The 6,090-nt window shown below is 38.2% G+C and overlaps 1 pseudogene; it reads left to right on the top strand.

The window, feature by feature from the left end:
• The first annotated feature begins 2,693 nt into the window (after positions 1 to 2,693).
• On the top strand, positions 2,694 to 5,859 carry LOC114386183 (annotated as a pseudogene).
• Positions 5,860 to 6,090: the final 231 nt, after the last annotated feature.

Genomic DNA, 6,090 nt, shown 5'->3' with positions numbered 1-6,090 from the left:
CTTGTGGTACCTTTACATTTTTCAAACATTGACAAAAATGTTTTTTCTCCTTGGTTGACATTGTGTAACATGCTGGGGGCAAATACGTTCGTCGACCTTGTGGCTGCGGATGCAACTGCTGTCGTATACCATCTCCACCAAATCCAGACGAGATTTAAGACCATCCTTTGTCTTGACTTTCATGTTAAGAAGGGTGCCTATTAAACTGTCACACACATTCTTCTCCACATGCATTACGTCGAGACAATGTCGAACATGTAGTTTGGTCCAATAAAGAAGATCATAGAATACTGACCTTTTCTTCTAAATGTTCTTGTCTGCATGATCCTTCCTTTGTGTTTTACCAAAAACAATTACGATGTCTTTCACCCGTTGATACACTTGATGTCCAGCTAATGATTCTGGGGCACCTTCAGTCTTATGGGTTCCATTAAATGCTTTCTTCAATCGCCGATAGGGGTGATAATGTTTCAAAAATCTTTGGTGCCTTGTATATACTGTCTTCTTGCCATGTTTAAGTTGGATGAAACTCGTGTTTTTCTCACAAATTGAACATGTGTGGTGTCCTTTCACACTATATCCGCTCAAATTCCCATAAGCTGGAAAATCATTAACGGTGCAAAATATCATCGCACGCAATCTAAAGGTCTCACCCTCATTGGCATCATAGACATCAACCCCGTCTACCCACAACTTGCACAAGTCTTCAATCAATGGAGTTAGGTAGACATCAATATCGTTACCTGGTTGTCTTGGACCCAATATCATCATAGACAACATAATGTATTTGCGCTTCATGCATAACCAAGGCGGAAGGTTGTAAATCATTAGCAACACAAGCCACGAACTGTGATTAGTGGTCAAGTTACCAAATGGATTCATGCCATCTGAGGCAAGACCAAGTCATAGGTTTCTTGGTTCCGCTCCAAATTCAGGATACAAGTGATCAATTGTCTTCCACTATGGAGAATCAGCGCGATGTTGGAGTAACCCATCATTTATTCTGCCAACTGCATGTCATGTAAGGTTTGAAGCATCGTGTGCACTAGCAAACAATCGCTTAAACCTTGATATAATTGGAAGGTACCAACAAACCTTTGCTAGACGAGGGTTGCTTGTGCCAACATCATCAATTTATTCCCCATTGTTCAGTTTGTATCATGATACCCCACATGTCGAGAAATTCCGCAAGTCATCAAAGTCTTTTTTGTACAGCACACAATCATTACGGCATGCATGAATTTTTTGGTACTCCATTCTCACAAAACATAATATCTTCTTAGCCTCATAGTGACTCTTAGGTAACTTGTTATCATTAGGAAGCATATTCTTCAACAACATAAGCAACTCAGTCAGACTTTTGTCACTCCACCCAAATCTAGCCTTCAAGTTGACCAAAGCTAGCACTACAGATAACCGAGTGAAGGTTTTGCACCCCAAGTACAACGGCAGCTTCGAATCTGTTTGTAATTCATCATAATAGGGTGCATGAGCTTGCAAAAAAACCTCTTTGCCAAGATCACGTATCATGTCTTCCATTTGATCGCCGGTTTCAATATGTACCACTTCAGTTTCGGCGGGTGTTGAGATGTCTGGCAATTCACCATGCCATATCCAATTAGTATAACTTCGACTGAAGCCGTCACAAATTAGATGTGATCTAATGCCATCTAGTGATTGACGCCTTCCATTGACACAGTTGACACATGGGCAGAAATACTTGCCACCCAACACTGGTGCATGCTGTTGCGCAAACTCCAAGAAATCATCTACCCCCTTTTCATACTCGTCAGTTATGTGCGGTGCTTGAATCCAACTTCTATTCATGTTTTCTGTTCTATGAAAGCACCTCTATTATGTCGTATGCATGATATTCTCACTTTTTCCAAATGAAGTTGAGGTCCTATCCCATTTAGGAACAACCTTTTTTGCTTCATTCATATGTACAAGTTAAGTATGTTATGTCAAATTTGATGAAATTTCGACAGCATTTCGCATTTGTCTCCAAGTACACAAAATGAAAGCGGTCAAATAAATTGACCATAATCAAGTATGCACCTGAAGAATAAAACAATACGCAATCAACTGAAATTTTATCAAATATAACACAACATATGAATGAAGTAAAAAAGGAGAGTTCCCAAACTGTCCAAACGGACAATTCAAGATTCCATACCACAACTAATCCAAACAATCCGTATTAATCATGGTATGGAATCTCAAACGGGAAACTAGGGTTCACTCAAAATGCACATATTTGTGATGAACAATAATAGTTATATATGAACAACAAAGTTACAATCGAAATAAAAGTCAGATTAAGTTACATACCTAGATAGATGGTTTTAAGAATATAGATGACTGCGGCAATGGTAGCTTGAATGAGATGGAGGTTATTATCTTTGTTTAACGAACAAATGAAATTCTCCAAAGTATCTTTAATGTTCACCTACAGAAACATCAGCAGGCAGCAAAAGTAATTTAGTCTTGTGAGCCACAACAAATATATGCTACAGAAACATGGCAAGTTGCTCAAAATTGAAAGTCAAATGTAACAATGCCTCAATTTGGGGTTTTTTTTAAACAAATTAAAGTATTGAATATGTGGAATTTTTATTCCTAATGAGATAATTTTGGTGCCAACATATTTTATAATTGGCGAACTGAAGGGATAGGAAAGGGAAATACATGCTATGGCTATGAGGGTATACAAATACATCAGTAATTCATTGTAGCCTAAACAAGCCTGCAACAAACTGCAAAGGTAAATGAAATCCATTTCTTTTGTTCCCACAATGAACCCCAACTACAGCAAAATGACAACCATTTCTTTAGTCCAGAAAAAGCAAAACAGGGAAATAATGAAACACTAGTCTTTAATTTTGAGGGTACTCTATTACGATCCACTTCGTTTTTCCCTTACTTCATGCTGGTTGCTTTTGAAGCTGGTGGGGTATTAAGATCTCTCATGTTGTTTCTTTCATACCCTTTGGTGTGGTTGGTGGGTGAACACCAACTTGGCTTGAAAATCATGGTTTTATTCACCTTTTCGCAGTTTTCACTTCAGCCAAACTTATCTCTCTTTGTTTCTTTGTCTTTCTTTCCCTCCTCACACCTTTGTGGAGATTCTTCACCGCGATTTCACTCTGCAATTCAATGCAACACTTTCCATGCCCTATTGAAAATTTTCAACGAGTAGTACTTGAAAGGTTTTTTTTTCTTCTCTTTTTTATTTTTGTTGGTCATTTTTTCTTGCGGATTCAGCTAAAGATGGAAACTTTGATGCGGTTTTGTTGATGGGGTTTGCTTAAAATGTCTGAATTGGCTACTTGGTGGTTGTTTTCTGTGTGGATTTCAAAAGACATCTCTGAAATGTTTGGATTATTTTGAGTTTGATGTTTACAGTGTGTTGTGATGATCATATTGTTTTTCTTTCAGTTTCTTCCTTGTAGCATTCTATTTCTTTTATTGCAGTTTCTTCCTTGTAGCATTCTATTCCTAGAATTGGTGTAGAGGTTACTATGAATCTAAATTGATGTTTCCACGACGTGTTCTGATGGAAAATGTTTCAGCAGGGTGAAATGTGAAGAAAAATTGGAAACTTCTATTCTTATTAGTTGAAAATCTTTTATATTATAATTAGGACTTCAAAATTTGACAATTTGTTGAACACAATCTACTATCATGGTTTGATTCAGTAGCCAATGACATGTCCTTGTTAACATGTATCATATTCATGAATGACATGCTCTCATTTACCACATAAGTCAAAATTGTTTCTATGGTTTCTTATTTTATAGAGTGTTTGGGCAAAGGAGAGTCAACTTAACTTAGCCTAGAAAGATCTGAAAAAATATTTAGGAACAACTAAAGAATGCAGAAACTACCAAAGCTCAAGTCCTGGTGGAGCTTGAAAACGCTAAAAGAGTGGTTCAGGATCTCTCACAAAAGCATAAAGTTGTCAGTGAATCAAGAGAATCAGCAATTCAGGCAACAGAAGCTTCAAAAAGTCAAGCAAAACAGCTTAAAGAAGAAAAATGTGGTGTTCTTGTACTCCAATCGTGGTTGGAAAGAAGAGTTACAAACTGCCGTTGTCAATGTTGCATCTGTAATTACAGAACTTGATGTTGCAAAGCAAGAACTGAGTAAAATTCATCAGGGCTATGATTTATCCTTGGAAGCAAGAGTTTCAGCGACCAAGCAAGAAGCAGAAGCTGAACATGCAATGAAGGCAAACACGGAAAGAGCATGTGAGCTATCTAAAGAAATTTTGGTTGTGCAGGAATCAGTTTCCAAAATGAATGCTGAATCTGTCCAAGCACATCAACTGCAAGAAGAGACATTAGCCGAACAAAAACTTCTTAGACAATCATATGAAGCCATCCTTAAAGAATCAAAAAAGAAGTTGCTTGATTTAAAGAAGGAATTTAATCCAGAGCTTATAAAAAATATTGAAGCGCAGCTCACTGAGACAATGATTGAAATTGGGGTTTTGCAAAAGCAAATTAAAAACAAAAAGACATCAGACTTGGACTCTTTCAGAAGTGTCACTCAAGATCTTGGTGATGGTAAGGAATCACTGCAGAAAGTAACAGGACAAGAAGACACCCTTAGAAGCATGGTGGAAGCTCTTGGGATGGAGCTGGAGAATGTAAAAAGAGAACACTCTTGATTGAAGGAGAAAGAATCCAAAACTGAATCCATTGTTGAGAATCTGCAGGTAGAGGTCTGGAAAAGCGAGTTTGAACTTGAAGTCTACTTGGCAGGAGAACCTAAAGCTAGAGGTGCATCATCAGAGGAAATGATCTTGACATTGAAACAGTTGTTTTCTGAAACTGAAAATGCAAGGAGGGAAATACAAGATATGAAGAATGACACTGCAGAATTGGAGATGGAAGCTGCAGTCACTAAACTTGTGTTAGAAGATGCAGAAACAAAGTTTAGAGTAGCGGACTAGCGGTGGAAGAAGTGGAAGCAGCTAATGCAGCAGAGGCAAGTGTTATTGATCAGATTAAGGTTTTATCTATGAGAACTAGTCCTTCTCATTCATCTCCTTCTGAACCTAGTGCAAGAATTACAATCTCAAGGGAGGAATTTCAATCCTTAGTTCATAAGGTTGAGGAGTCTGATAAATTAGCAGATATCAAAGTGGCTGCTGCCACAGCACAGGTTGAAGTTGCAAAGGCTAGCGAAAATGAAGTTCTAAAAAGGTTAGAGGAAACTCAAAAGGAAATTGAGGATATGAAGAGTGAACCACAGGCAGCATTGAAAAGGGCTGAAATGGCTGAGGCAGCAAAGAGGGCGGTGGAGGGTGAGCTCAGAAAGTGGCGTGAACGACAGCAGAAGAAAGCAGCAGAGATGAAAGTGGCAATTCAATTATAGAGTTGACTACCCTGCACCTTTGGTAGTCATGTGGTCCCTAATCCCATTCTCCTTCTTCATTGAAATTGACATCTTGAGTGATGATTGTATTCCCCGAATTAGGATTGCAGATCCTGTAGCCTTTGGAATTTGAGTCATAACTGATGAAGATGTACTTCTTACTTTTGTCATCCAACTTGCTTCTTTTCTCATCTAGTACGTGCACATGAGAAATGCTTCCAAAGACTCTTGGATGTGAAATGCCGGGCTTCTTTCCACTTCATGCTTCCTATGGTGTTTTTCCCCATACACTTCTTGTTGGAGATTGGTTGGAAAGATAAACTGCACAAGCCCCTCCTTCTACCCAAAATTCCTTTGGAAGTTTTTTACTCTCGAGCATGCTCCTCACCATGTCTAATATTGTTCTATTCTTCCTTTCTACAACTCCATTTTGCTTGGGAGATCTCGGTTCTGTTAAGGGTCATTGAATTTCATGATCTTCAGAATACTTTTGAAATTCATTCAATGTAAATTCTCCACCATCATCGGATCTCATGGCCTTGATCTCAAGGCCACTTTCCTTCTCAACAAGGGCTTTGAACTTCTTGAAATTATCAAACACCTCTTATTTATGCTTTAGGAAAAGCACTATAATTTTCTTGAAAAATCATTAATGAAGAAAAGGAAATAATTACTCCTACCAAGTGAGCTTGGCTTGATAGGACTGCA

Source organism: Glycine soja, chromosome 15 (assembly GCF_004193775.1).
Source record: "Glycine soja cultivar W05 chromosome 15, ASM419377v2, whole genome shotgun sequence".
Taxonomy (NCBI): domain Eukaryota; kingdom Viridiplantae; phylum Streptophyta; class Magnoliopsida; order Fabales; family Fabaceae; genus Glycine; species Glycine soja.
This window is presented reverse-complemented; position numbering and strand designations above follow the sequence as displayed.